The 15,505-nt window shown below is 42.3% G+C and overlaps 1 long non-coding RNA gene across 1 annotated transcript; it reads right to left on the bottom strand.

Annotated features, from left to right (window-relative positions):
* Positions 1-2,135: 2,135 nt before the first annotated feature.
* LOC137165431 (uncharacterized) lies at positions 2,136-12,778 on the bottom strand. Its single transcript, XR_010923367.1, has 2 exons — positions 12,480-12,778; positions 2,136-2,434 (listed from the first exon to the last, which is right to left on the bottom strand). It is a non-coding gene; the product is annotated as an uncharacterized lncRNA (long non-coding RNA).
* Positions 12,779-15,505: the final 2,727 nt, after the last annotated feature.

The raw sequence follows: 15,505 nt of genomic DNA, 5'->3' as shown, positions 1-15,505 counted from the left end.
TTTATTGAGCTCCACAGTCCCCAGTTGGGTTGTAAAGTAGAAGTTCTAGTGTAGATGAAAATCCCTTTTGTCTGCTCTCATGTCACTTCCTGAGCTCAGGGTTACATCTTTTTTCATCATCACCACCCCCCTCTTCAGGGGTCCATGGACCACTGCAAAATTTTCATTCTAGATCCAAATCCATGCAGAGGTCCAGAGCTTTTCTATAGGCTCATCTCTAGTGCCAAGCTGCTCAGAGACCTTGGGCACAGGGGCGTCTACAGAGAAATCTGTATTAGTTCAGGTCATTTTGAAGGTATTGATGTGGTTCCTTCTGAAGGCCATTTCACAAGCATTCCTCCTTGTCAGGTATTTTAGTCTCACACTCTGCCATCCCCTCTCTCCCCTGCACCCTCGCACCATTAATATGGGAGTAGGGATTTTTGTATACTGTAGGGTAAACTGTCTTACCTCCAGACAATTACTTACAAAGCAATTTCAATGTAAATTATTAAAAGGCCAAGCTAACATCCTGTCGAGGAGTCCTTAAGGCCTAATGTAACCTTATTAAACATTTCTGTTGGTATTAAAGGTTACCTGTATTCAATCTCAGCGCTCTCAGCCTTCTCACTCTACGGCATGTGTGTGCTGAATAATTAAATGAAGACCAAAAAAACACTTTTTTTTTTTTTTTGAGTTTTGACCTTCTGTGATTTGCCATTTTTCCTCTTTTAATATGGCAGGAAAGATGCTTGTTGACACTCATCAGACGCCTCCAAGTGGCCTGCAAACAAACAATATTTTTGAAGCTGAATATGCAGTGAACAAAGTTTAATATTTCCAGTGGGTTAACAAACATAGCTGACATTTTTCGGCATGACATTAATAAAGCCAATTTTGTGAGATACTTTATGCTGTGTTCCTAGGGATGAAGGAACCTTTTAAAGGTTCTGAAAGAGAAATGTCTTTAAGAGTCACATACAAAGAAAAAGAAAAAAGTAATCTTGATGATGTTTCTCACGCCATTTAAAAGGGGAAGTCTTAGGGAACCATTGTTTGTTTCATTTTCTTGTTTTCACTCAAAGTGCAGAAATTAAAAAACAAGCCAGCTTCACTGAAGACTGAATCTCTTGTCAATGCTCTTAGACTGGCCTGAGATAAAGACAAGGTCAGTCTCTCGCTAGTGGCTTGTGCTGACAGTTAAATCTTGCTTACAGTAACTGACAGCTATCTGCAAAGTTGATTGTATTTACTTATTATGTACTGGCATTTCTAGGGCACTCATTCTCATATTAGCTTGAACTGAGATTTCCAAAGGCTTCTGCACTTCGCAAACCCATTCTGCCATCACATGGAAAGGAAGTAGTTTATCTGCTCTCAATTCACAGGCCCCTTCTTTACGATTGCATCTCTACAAGGACAAGGAAACACTCTGGTAAGAGGGTGTGAGTCCTTGCAAATACATTAAAACAGGCTATTAATGATTACATGCTAACAGATATGGATTCTGCCTTAGGCAGAGTACTGGAAAGCATGTGACAGGAAGGAAGGGACTGAGATAAGAAAGGGGCCAGGAAAAACAGATACTACAAGGAAATGATTCTACATTTCAATATGGATGAGGCTTTTGGTTTATTTCAGTGATAATAATCATGCAAATCTTGCTGAGATGTGGCAGTTTTGTATGATTAAAGGGATCACAAAATTAAAATGTATGTGCCTACATTGTAAGAAAACCAAAAATTACCAAATAATCGAGCAAATGAAGATTGAATTGCCACTCTGTCTGCAATGGCTCACCACTGTGTGTGCCAATCTCAGGTCAGACTGTCAGAAAACAGGGCAGACACCCCAAACTGGTGGTATGTTCTATAATTCAATTTCACCAAGCCAGTAACACAGGTGAACACCTGGATCACAATATTAGCCTTGCCATGGAGGTACAGGCAGTCCCCTTAGGCTCTCCAGCCTGTCTTTCCACCCAGACAAACTGGACTTAGTGGCAATGGTCACATAAACCAAAAATCACAGCACTTCAGGTTACTCCCAACTCCAAATGGTCGGTCACTTACCCCCAGATCAGTCGGTACTCTGGATCTTACCAAAAACAACACTGGCAGCCAGTTCTCTGGTAAACTAACTAAAGATTTATCAGCTAAGAAAAAGAAATGAGATTTACTGGGAGGCTAACGCAGGTAAAATACATTATCAGGTGAGTCAAAGTTTGTAAGTCCAAAATGATAGCAAAGACGTAGTAATCTGCTAGCTTTCCAAAAGTCTCTCAGGGTCACACAGAGTAACTCTAGGGATCTCCAACTTGCATCCAGAACACTTTCCTGTAAATTTCCAAACAGTTCAGAGATGAAGAATTTTTCCTTGAATCCATCTTTTATATCTTCTTCACACAGAAAACTAGCTGACAGCTTCTGTTCCCATGTGGGCCTTCCTTTGTTGGCTGTGGGTGAGGAATGCAGATTGAGTCAGTGAATTCCCATTCTGAACTCAATGGCCCTTTCTTTGAAGTTAGCACTCTCTTTCTTGAGTAATTTGGCTACTGAGATATACATAATGCAAATGCCTGCTGTTACATAGGAATAAATAAGTGAGAACAATACAAGTAACATTCTATGAGCTTTCATGAAGTTCTAACATCTCAATACACTCTTCATTGACACACATTTGATCTAAGATTATGTATACCCTGTAATTAAATAATATAGAAATAAAGTAATAGCAAACTAAGGATGCAGACAGACAAAAATAATACAATCACCATCTCCTTTGATCTCTATTAGTATGCATTCAAACTAGTTCACTCGTATGCTAACGCTTAACACTTTTTTGATATTCACATACAAGTGAATTGTCCTATGGCTTTGGCTTGAGCTGGTCTGTCAGCATCACAGGAATAATGCCTAAAGGTGATCCACTGTCTTTCTGTCTGATGGCAAATCTGACATTCTGAGTACCTTGGAACTTCTTACTTTGGTACAGTCTCTAAAATACAGCTGAGCTCCACTCTCAAATAAACTCTCCTGCCCATTCCGTTTGGTGCAGAGGAAATTTAATTATTAACAAGAACACCAAAATTAAAGTGCAACACCAATTGCCATGGGGAAAGCTAACTTCTAGAATTAAATTTTCATTCCAACTAGACTCCAACAGTAAGAAGCATAGAAATTCATGATTAATAGGACTGAGCTCCAGTTAATGTAAATTCATGTTTTAAAAACAAATTCTCATCAAGCAAGTCTTTTCTGCAGGAGTATCGTGGTATTACTTTTTGTGCATGATTGTTCTTTCTTGACAATTTTGTGATATGTCACATTTTGTTTTCTTATTGGAATACCAGTTGTCCATTATCCATTATATTCCATGCAATGGCAGAGTAATACTAACTCTCTGGGCTATAATGCCTAGAGCTGGTCTGGACCTTTTTAATTAAACAATTTTCATAAAACTGAAACTTTTCATGGGAACTGGTTGGTTTCAAAGAATTTTCCATTTTAAAAAATGTGAAATTTGTCAAATTTGTAAAGGTTTACCGAGTGATCCAGATCTATCTGAATCATTATTTGTCTTCTTCGTTATTTACCACTCCCTCAACTTTGGTGTCATCTGCAAATTTTATCAGTGATGGATTTTATATTTTCTTCCAGGTCATTGATTAAAAATGTTAAATAGCATAGAGCCAAAAACTGATCCCTGCAGGGTCGCATTATAAACATACTGCTTGATGAGCATTCCCCTTTCAAAATCATTTTTTGAACTATCAAGTTAGCCAGTTTTTGATCTATTTAATGTGAGCCATGTTAATTTTATATTGTTCTAATTTTTTAAATAAAAATGTCATGTGGTACCAAGTCAGACACCCTACAGAATTACTGTGCTATCCAGTATTACACTTTATTCAGTATATTATGTCAACACTATTGCCTTTCTCAACCACATTTGTAATCTCATCAAAAAAAGATCTAAAGTTAGTTTGACAGGATCTATTTTCCATACAATCATGTTTATTTGCATTAATTACTTTAATTTGATTACTTCCTTTAATTCTTTATTAATTGAGTCTCATGTCTTGCCACGGATCAATTTCAGGCTGACGGGTCTATAATTACCCAGGTCATCCTGTTTACCGTTTTTAAAAACTGGTACTACAATAGCTTTCTTTCAGTTCTCTGGAACTTCCACAGTGTCCCAAGACTTATTGAAAATTAACATTAATGGTTCAGTGAGCTCCTCAGTCAGTTGAGGATGTGAGTTATCTGGACCTGCTGATTTAAAAACCTCTGACTTTAGTAGCTTCTGTTTAATATCCTCCAGGGGGTAACCCTCCCCTATATTGTAATCACTTTTAAGGCCCAACCAGCGTGGTGTCCTATCTCTTTAAATTGACCATTTAATAGTCCTTAGATGTTGGTTACATTTTTATGATGTGTCAAGTCTCATTAACCTATTAAATACCCAGCGTGTGCTGTGGGCCAGAGGCTACCCATAGAAGTTAGTAGAGCTCTACCAATTTACACAGCTGAAGATTGGGCCCTTCATTTGTGGCATTCTCTTTGGCTTACCACAAACTAAAACCATCTGTATAGAATCATAGAAGAATAGGGTGGGAGGGACCTCAGGAGGTCATCTAGTCCAACCCCCTGCTCAAAGCAGGACCAACCCCAACTAAATCATCCCACCCAGGGCTTTGTCAAGCCGCACCTTATAAGCTTTTCCTAATATGTTTTTTTTTCCTTCTGTACTTTTCTGCTTAGCAGCCTTGCTCCTATTTCTGACCTTTGTGGAACATAAAGATTCTCAAGCAGGAAAACTCCTTGGTAGTCATAAAAAGGTAACATCTTTAGGCTGGGAGATTCCAGCCATGTAATCAGTTGTTGCCATGCCCCCATTTCCTACAGTAAATCCAGATCATTACCCATCTTGATGGGTATTAATATGATATTTTGAGTTTAACTGATGTCTCTGCAGGTGACTTGCAGTGAACTGATCATTTAGAAATGTTTGACATTTTACTGGACTTCTCAGTCTTTAGAGATGCAAACTTTGGCATTAGACAGAGTTACATCTTACAATCCTCTTCATGTGTGAGCAACACATAGAACACATTTGCTCGTTTGGTGTACAGCTGTTGTTTGAAGGGGTGGAGAGATTAGATGTGGGATGTATACCACTTGCTGTGGTACCTGGGTGAAGGACTCTTAAGGAGCATCACTGATGAGATGAGATTCTATTGGAGAATTTTGCCTTTAGATCATTAATCCCAGTTACATTGATCCAGCAACGTACCTAAGCAGGTGCCAAACATTAAGCCTATGAACAATTAATTCTATTGCCATCAGGAGCCTGCTAACATGCTTAAAGTTGCTTAAAGCTACTCATGTGCTTAAGTACATTACGAATTGGGGCAAATATGCACTGTGGGTTGCTGAGGCAGTGTTACCATCTGGTGGCTGTTTGGTCCCTGTGTGCCAAGACATTTAGTTTGCCCACGCCACACAGAAACAACTTAGTAGATGCACTACAGAACCTAAGAACATCAGATGTTCTGATTTAAGAGTCATGAGCTTTCACTCTAATGGTCTCGAGTGGAAGAATGTTTCCTCTGTGCATTGTACAGGCATCAGGTAGTAACCCTTGAAGTAGTCTGTGTGCCTTCGCGTGGGGCTCACTCACCATGTTGTGTGTTAGAAATTGCTAGAAACAGAGTAGCGGTGTGTAAGCAGCTGGGCCTTGCACATTTGTGAACAGTTATAGAAAACATGGTTATGAGGGATTGAGTTGTGCCTGTGTTGTTTCTTCATATGTTTTTCTTGTGCAAAGAGCAGAAGTCACCAGCCCATAGACAAGAAGCCTGGCCTGTGAGCTGGCAGGCGCAGATCAATTCACTGCTCTGACACCAACTGATCTTGGATCACTTGGTGCATCAGTTCCCATGGGGATAACCCCTCTTCTTCACAGGGGTAGTATGAGGTGCTCAGATACTATGGGAATCAGAGCCTTGTGAGTACCTAAAACAGCTCAGTGTAGCTTTAGACACGTAGGGAAATGGCCCCTTCCAAACTCAGGTACTTGGGATCCAATGGAATCTGGGTTTGTCATAACCCCACCCTATCCATTTATTTCTAAACCTATTTCCCTAAGCCCCACCCCCACCAAAAACTTAGCCGTGAACTACTGCTATTTGCAAAACCAAAACCAAGCAGGCAAAGAACTGCAAAACCAAACCTGTCCTCCCTGGCCAACTCTATTTCTGCTGTGACCAGGGTAGTGTCAAATTTGGCCACAATGGGTGAACAGAGGGACTCCAAAAGCATGACAGCAAGTGGAGGGTGTGAATGTTCTTTGCAATTCAGCCTCAGCATTCCTCCTTAGACAGGAGGTGAATCCGTATCAATGGCTTCTTCCTATTAGCGCTTTAATGTGCTGGAGTCGTGCCGTGTATGTTTCTTTTAACATGACAGCTGAAATATTCATACATTAACTGGCAGTTTCCAGCAGTCAGTCATTTGCTTTAATAATTTATTGATACATAAAATGGGAAGAATTTTCACAGCAGCAATAAGGCCCGTTTCTCGGCTGCCATTTAATCTCCACCCCACGGAATCGGAAGCACTTAGCTGAACTCTCTCCCCAAGGTTGTTTCTAGAGAGCCAAATCCCCAACTATCTCTTGTGCCGGAGATCTGATTTTAAAACGTATTTAATATTGAAAATTAAATTAAATGTGCTTTGAGATACTTTGTGTACACAACGTGCTTTTAAAGACGTGGACAGGAGATTGGGTTTTGTGCAAAGCAATTACCTGAGCAGTGCAGAAATGAATAGTGTAGTAGCCCAGCACCATACTTAGCTTCTGACTCAGGAGACTGCAAAAATTCTACGAGGTGCATGAAAAGGTTCAGCACTTTGTTGTGAGCAAACTTTCCGTGGACAAAGTGCAAGCTCAGTATATTGTGTGGGTAATATCTGCTTTACTGAGCTACTTGAAGGAGATGAGAAGCCAACCCCAAAACATCACATCACATTTATTTTTTTGATCCTATCTTCTTTTGCCTTGCAAACGGATTCCGTGTCTGACTCAGATCTTGATAGGATTTGTCAGGACAGTAGTTCCTCAGATCAGAACGCATCCTCCTTTTATTTTACTGGCAGTTTTCTTGATTCTCTCTGCTGCTCCCTGGTGGTCCCTTACTAAGCCTGTTTTTCAATAAAGTGACAAGGTGGGGTGAGATAATATCTTTTATTAGACCAACTTCTAACTCACCTTGTCTCTCTGATATCTTGGGACCAAGCACAGTTAAAACAACACTTTCAATAAAGAGCCACTCAGACCACAACTACAGTATGGCTACAGCCAAAAAACACTGAAAGATTCCACGGACTCCTGTAATTCTGCACCCATTAAAATGTTGGGACATGAAATACCACTTGTCTCATGCTTTGAGGAAACACTTTCTACCCCTTCTGGTTAATAATAAATAGAGCCTCACGAACATATCACTGTAGATCTCTGCTGATAAACCACTCCATTATATAAGGTTTGAGCATTATTGACAGTAATAGGTCTGCAAAGACTTTCCAACACCATGTGTTCAGGGAGCGTTTAATGAAGTAAAAGAATTTGAAGAAAAGACTTTTTTTCAGAGAGTGATTCGATCCCATGCCAATTTCCCTTTCCCTCTCCCACATTATCTTTAAACTGTCTTGATTTAGGGGATGATACAGCAAGCACTGACACACATGGGTAGCTTTGATCAGGTGTGGAGGCCTAATGGGTCAGATCCTACACCAGTGAAATCAGTAGCAACATGTCCATTGATTTCAGTGGCACATGTAGCTTTCCTGGCCTGAGAAGTCCTAAGAGATTGCAGGATCAGGACCTTGCATTGTAAGATCTTCAGCAGAAGGACCATGTCTGTGATGTCCCTTGGTATCAATATTATTAATATAATTCTCTCCAAAGCCATGTTATTTCCATTCAGTCACATTCTGCCCAGCAATCCCACTGCTCTGACCCTAAGAACACGCACAATTATTTCTTAAGATTTGGTGGAGAACAATTTAAAATTTCTATAAATACCCAGGAAGGTAAATGCATTAACCTTATCTTGATCCTAAATTGTAATTACATAAAGTTTGGCTCCCAAGTAAATTAATTCATTAATAACAATTTTGTTCTTATAATTACCATAATTTCTTAGATCTTAAAGCTATTTGCTAATTTAGCCACACACACATTCACAGAGATAATTCCACTGTCAAAAATCTGACAATGTGTATGATACTCCAGAGAAACAATGCTGACCAAACCACTTTATTCATTTCAAAGTCTTTCAACAAACCTATTTGCAAATTACAAAGATTAAAAAAAAGAATTACATGTGAATAAGTCTGATATTAAATGAGAGGTTCTAGAGAATATCAACCTCAAGACAAAATCTTCTCATTGAAATTAATCTTTGGAACAGTCAATGGAGATTAGCTCTTATTTCTGAGAATATCATAAGTAACTAAAAGGGTAACGAACATTCTCTCACGCTCTCTCACTCACACACACACCCACACACACACACAAGCTAAAACAGGACTAAACAGCATGGAGAATTTAACAGATATACTGCAAAAAGAAATGGGCCTCAGCAAAGACAAAGATAACAATGAAATAGTTCCCAGGAAAATCTTCAGAACAGACCAGTGGAAAAGTTGCAACAATCAAGATGTTTTCCTTAACTGCTATGGCAGTCAATCCTATTCACCCCTGTATACGCTGGCTGCCGTTACAAAAGGAAAAATTGCTAGCAATTGCATATGAGAACCATTGGACAGGGATTTGGGCAATATTATAAATATGATTAGGAAGATACAAGTCCATTAATATGCCAAGAGCCAATACTTGTTCACCTCGTTCACCCAAGTGTCTCCTATAAAGCCAGCAAGGGCAGCGACTTAGTAGGGGAGAGAGGGAGAAATCTTCTTCTGACTGGGGTATGTTGGGCAGAGGCTGGTGTTACTGGTTAATATAACCATTTGTGTATATTGTTAACTATTCATATTTTTATGTATTTCTATTTAAATAACTAAAAAGATGCCTAGCCAAGCCTCTAGCTACCATAACACTATTAACAATGCAATGCAATTGCAGCAGCATTAGAATGATCATTCAGCAGGAACTCAACCAACCCAACACTTACAGAAATTCCTTTGCACCCCATCTTCATTCCGAGAAGCAAACCCACCACTCCCTCTAAAAACCCTATTGAACAGATGTCTTTTGCAGCATGCCTGGTAGGCCACCACATTCAAGCTCTTTTAGACCAGGAGGAGCGTATGTACTAAATCCCGGAGCCCTCCTAGACAATGCCCTGCCAGCTGTCCTCTCTCTTTTATAGCGAGGGGAGTCAGCTTGCATGTTTTTGCTGACCACAGCTGTGACAATACGACACAGGGAGAGAAGTCATTCCCGAGGTGTATATATTGTTCTGCTTCCTAGGCTAAGGTCACCTGAGACTTCCCAGCCATTCGGGCCTCTTCCCTTCCCAACTGGTATGATGGTGATGTCTTAAACATCAGTCCAAGTTCTTCCAGTTTGGTGCAGAAAGCAAATGGCCCCAGCTTTTTTCTTATCAGTGAAAGATGTTATGAACAGATGCCCTCACTCTAAAGCACAAAGAGCTGTTTGGGGGTGGATTAATTCTAATTTAAAGTGAGTTGAGTGTTGATGAGTGCTGGTAAGCACTAGATTGACAGTCTACCTGACAGTGACCTAGGTCTGATCAAAGACTCCCCTAGTGTGAGTATTTGCGGATCACTTGTTAATCACCAGTTGAAATCGTCTTCTGTGGTGGACTAAATGACCGCACTTACACTGAGTGGGATTTGGGATTTCTGACAAAGCCAAAAACCAGAACAGAATCCTGGAGCACCCTCCATTCCCCGGCACAGTTACTGCTTGATCTGAGCAGTGTTTGGATTGCAGAGACCATCCCTCAGTTATTTCCTGGTTTTCCCAGCCTGTGGCATGGGACAGGTCCATTTAAGAAGTAGCACTTAAGCACTGAGGTTGCAAATGGGGACTTAGCAGTCTATAGGCCTTGAGCTGCTCCTCAGTTCAGGGGCAAATTACCATTTATGTGACTAATTTGCTTCCCTGCTGCTCTAATTTTTAGCTTCTCCCTGGGGTTGGGTTCTTTCTTTCCTTCCCTCCCTCCCAATCCACTGTAGTACCTTCAAGAAAGTACTGCCTCCCCTTTCATCTCCTAAGTGACTAGGACCAGCTTTTGTATTTTGTGCACCACAAAATTACCTTCCAGACTCAGCTGCTCAAATCACACTCTTGGATCATGCAGATATTGCTAAAGTTAATGAGCTAATGAGCCGCCCATTTTCATGCTAATAGCCCGTAGTGTGTGTTTCCAGTGCCCATTTGCCAATATTGAATGAACATGCTGCACAAGGGTCACTAGCTAAAGGAGCCTGAAAGCACCAAGTGCCCAAATTTCAACATGGGAGCTGCACGATCTGTGCATTGGTAGCAGACTCACATATTCACATGTGGACATTCAGCAAAGCAAAGCACACACCTGCACTCTCCATTGTGGCTCATGCTAGTCCTCCCTGATGTTAGCAGAACTTTCCAGAAGTGATTGCAGCCTCCAACAGAGCCAGGTCTCTGCCGACGACTGCTTTATTTGGAAAAGCTAATCAAAAAACACTACGGTGTAACCAACGCTGAGTCCAAGCGAACACCTCTGCATTGCTACAACAAACCTACTCGCTCTTACCAAAGGGGAGCCTCAGGAGCCATTACCAAAAGGGAGCTCTTTGTCAGTATGACCTAACGGCAGTGGCTGCTGTGACGGGAGTCCTGAGGTCCCACCACCTTCAGCGTTCCAGACCTCAGCATCTGCAGAAACGGTGCTGTCAAATTAGTGCAATTACGAAACTGGTTTGAAAAACAAAATACAGGAAAAAGAAATACTACTTTGATCTCCATGGTAACCCAACTTTGAGCTGCAGTGAGAGCTTTAATTTGAAGTGTGTATTTGGCTGATACTCCAGGAATAATCAACAGGAGATTAGATACATTAAAACCAGCAGGGTAGCGATGTGTTTCATAAAATGGGTGCCAGAAGAGTATCTGATACGATTAGGTTTAAAAATCTGCTACTGAAAAGCACCGAGTGGAACCCTGTGAGTACTCCCAGCAAAGAGTTTATTTAATCAGTTTAGCCCCTTTTTCCACATGTGAATTAGCCATGAAGAGATTTGATTTTTCTGAATTTCTCCATTAATTTAGAATGACTAGACAGATGGTTTAAGCCAACACATTTCAGTGCATATTTACTCACCGAGGGTGAGTTTTACCCAGCTCAGGGGCCAGCATCGCAACAGGCCAAGACATCACTTGAGTCCCACTTACACTTGTAGAGAATGTGGGATTTCTGGAGTTATAAGAAAATGTATGACTCAGTTTATCTACTCACTGCTGTATGGCTACCTACTTGGTCTCAAGGAATGAAGTTCTTTCCAGAAATACTCCTGGTGCTAAGGAAATAGAGAGTGATGTCTAAGTGTCCACCTTTGAATGACAGTCATTAAAGACTCAACGAGAAGAGATTAGGCCAAGCCTGGCCGAACAACAGGGAGGTTGCAGCTTGAATGAAACCTGCTCTCTCTAGGGCCTGACTGCACTACATGGTTAGGTCAGTGTAAGCGGCTTTGCACCAACCTAGCTGTGTAAGTGTCTTCACTTAAATTTGGCTCCCAAGTTGCCGCTCTACGCCAACTTAGTAACGCCACCTCCCTGAGCGGTGGGCAGTCCCAGTCGATGTCATTAGGTCGACGCAGTGCCCCTGTAGGCACTGCGTTTGCTCACGTAGACTGTTATTGGCTTTCAGGAGCCATCCCACAATGCCCCACACTGACAAGCCAATCACTGCAAGCGCTGCTTGGGAAGTGCACCACCGACACAAGGAGCCAAGTGTGAACACACACAAGCGGTTTAATCACTGCGGTGACTGTCCGCCAACATAAGTTATGTCGCCATGAGTTTGTACTGTAGACATGGCCTGGGTCCCTTAGAGAAGTAATAGAAAACCCCAGGAAGGCAACACAGGAACAGGGTGTTGGTACAGCCCTTTAGAAGCACAGAGGCTGGGACGTTCTGGGGAGAGGAACAAAGGGGCATATTTCCTGTGGGAGAGAGAACATTTCTGAAAGCCAGGCCAGCTGAGCTGAAGGATACTGGCTGCAGGGGTCAGAGAGGAGACTCCGTGTTCTGTAAGAGAAGCCATGAGCTAGAGGAGAAGGGGCACAGGCAGGATCCTGGACTCCCAATCGAACTCTGACCAAATCCCAAAGAGTGATGAGGAAAACAAATCTATCTGCTGCCTCCTCTTCCTAACCGTGTGTCAGCAAGGGAATGAAATGGGCAGCATGGAATAACAAATGCATACGACATAAATGAAAACATACATGTAGCCAACTTACCAAAGGGTGATACTTCTCCCAGCAGATTTGTCCTTTGAACAATTTAGGTAACACTTAAGTAAAGCAACAGGCTTTAATGCAGCAGAGTAGGCGCTTCGTTGTATTTCCCAGCTCAAACAGCATATTCAAGCCACTTGCTGCACAAATAAAGCACATCACATTTACAAGGCAGAGGAAAGAAATGTGAAAAAATAACTGGCATAAAACTGATAAGCAAAAATACAAAACACTCAGAATGCGGCGGCACCTGTGCGGTAATCAGCCGGCAAACAACGGCAGCTGGCACACGCCACTCCATCCCTCAAGCCCTCTGCGTGGAAAAGAGAAAAAACAGCCACCTAGGGGGATGTTTGTACTGAAGTGGAGACGTGCCTAGCCACGTGGACTCAGCAGAAGGAACTGTCAGTGGATCAAAGAATTAAGGGCTCTTTCTTTTTTTAAGAAATGGAATGATTCATTCTTTGGTGCACTAAGTTCTCAGGCTGTGGCGCTGCTGCTGAGCCTCGTCTGCAGCACTGACAGGACAGGCTAATCTTCGGAGTGTCCCTTTTACAAATACAAGAGCCAGCACAGGCACCCTGGCTCGCTGGCTTTTCTTAGGCAGTGCCAGGAACAGTGTCAGGCAGGGGGGAGCAGCCTTCCTTCTTATCACGGAACTGGACTGCAGAGGCAGCGGGGATTTCCTGGTGATAGGGGGCAGGGACAGCCCACAGTCACCCTTCTCTGGCTTTGAGCATTCACAAACTCCCCACTGACTCTTCCTCTCCTTTGTGTTATGGGGCGGTGCTACGAACCCTCCAGGAGCTGTGGGCAGGAGAAGCAGCCTGGCTGCACCAATTCTTTGCCAGACGTGCCTGCTTCTCTCAGGGCACCCAGACAGTTCTGTGGCCCCAGACCATTGCCTTCTATTGGTCATCTTGCACCCCACCTTCATAGGGAGTAGGGTGCCCAAGGTGGACATCTTATCCCTCCTTCCCACCCCCATGCATGGGCATGACATAGCCTGGCCCTTAATATCATTGAATTCACGGTTTACTTTAGTCTGTAGGCACAATATCCTGCAACCACCCACCCACCCACACCTCTGGGAACAAACTCCTGAGCTATGGAAAGGGACTAAGGAAGAAAGTCCAGTGAGGCCTCCAAAGAGTGGAGAGTTTGCACAGGTGCCAGAGCTGCGGGCCAGCCCCTGGAAGACCCCTGGCGCTATGACACAAGCCTGTAGCAACCCAGGCTGTTTTTCTGGGCAAGCAGGAACCATTTTACAACTGTGAGAACAAAATGCTCCCTAAAACCCAGCCAAGCCAGAGGTTCCCTGTGTGAAGCTTGGCGGCTCTAAGTGTATCAAACAGGCTTGCCAGTTCAAAGAGGTTTCAAGAGGAAAAAGCCTCTGGGGCAAACACTGCCAGATTTATGAAGAAAATGTTAACCACTACCCGAAAGGCTCTGAGAGCAGCACAGGATGAAAGGGCTCTGGTGTTGATGGCTGTGATTTCAAAGGGAGACAAAGCCTAAGGCACGGAATTGATGTAATGAGGGGGAGGTGAGACACAGACCAGCCTACGCCAAGTAAATGCTCCATGGATCTGGGAGAGAGGGAGGGAGAGAGTGAGGGAGAAAGAAAGAAAGAAAGAAAGGAGGTATGTGCTGGAGAAAGTGAAACTGAGAGACATGCACATTTAGAAAGCGGGTGACAAGTAGCAGAAAAGAAGAGAGGATGCATCCCTCTGCACACACACGCACGCTTGCCCTTGTCCTTCCGTGAACCGGCCATAGGCAAGGCAGGCAAGATTAAATACGAAACCCACACAAAGCTCTGCCCAGTGCTCACATCAGGGCTCGTTATCATTTTGGTGGGTTTATTTGTTTCCATGTTTGTGACCGCTTTGGACTTCTTGGGTCCAGCCATGACCTGGAGCCAACAGGCCAAAATATTGCATGAGAAACTCTATGGCTAAAGCAGGAACTGTTCTCAGAACAGAAATCTGGGAACAGGGAACCTGTTCTCAAGAAATGTCCAAGTCTTAAAGCTTTGGGTAAAGTCAGATAAACTTCAAAGTACAGCTAGGGTGTGACATTGATCATTTTAGCTCAATAAAAGACTATTGCAAAAATTAGCAGCACTTCAAATGAAGTGTCCGATGTCATTATAATTAGTGGGACTGGATTCCCTTGAGATGTCACTTTCCCCCTATTAGCGATGAGCATCAGGTAAATGCTTTGGGGCAGTTATGTGGATGAAACATAACAGTAATCTTGGAATCCCAGCTGGAACATGCATATTAGATAGGTGACTACTTAATAAAGCAAATCGTTAGTGTTCTGTCCAAAAGTATCATGCTAGAAGTGGTTTGTTCTTAGATTCCAAATAGGGTAGAGAGTCTAACACATTTTGGCATGAATCATAAAAGATATACTTGTTGCCCTGTTACTGGTTTATTCTAAAGATAACCAAGCCCACAGTGTTTGGATCCAGATCTGGATCTGAATTTTCCCAGAAGGGTTTCTGGTTCAGATAAAATAAATATTGGCCAGAAATTAGGCTGAAAATGAACCAAATCATTAAGGCTGGGGTAAAAGATGGGTTTAAAAAATCTTTCATTTTCACACCCATTCAAGTCTCTGGGCCCATCCAGAAGCAACAGTGGAGTATTTCTGACCCACTGAAAATCTTTCAAGAATATCTTTTTTGATGAGTTTTCCAGTCAAATGTTGTTGACTCAGGGTCAAGATACTTTGGGTGAGCTTCCAAGCATCTGACAGTTTAGCAAAACGAACTTACTTGACTATTCAGAGGTTTCACCACCACTAGTATCTACAGAGATGTACAGAATAGACAACGTTAAACCTGGAGGAATCCTACCCAGAGCCTCCTCTAGGCAACTGGTAAATAGATGTTTGCAGAGCAAGATTATATGTCAACACAAGTCTGTGTTTTTCAGCATTTCTCACAATGAGTGAAAAAGAAGAGAATTTGTTATACATTTAGGAACATAAATGCTGTTGTGACTTTGCAATAAAATTTG

This window comes from Emydura macquarii, unplaced genomic scaffold (genome assembly GCF_026122565.2).
Source record: "Emydura macquarii macquarii isolate MOO-44397 ecotype Brisbane River unplaced genomic scaffold, CSIRO-AGI_Emac_v2 contig_2768, whole genome shotgun sequence".
NCBI classification, from domain to species: domain Eukaryota; kingdom Metazoa; phylum Chordata; order Testudines; family Chelidae; genus Emydura; species Emydura macquarii.
The sequence above is the reverse complement of the archived record's forward strand: the minus strand, read 5'-3'. Positions and strand labels throughout refer to the sequence as shown.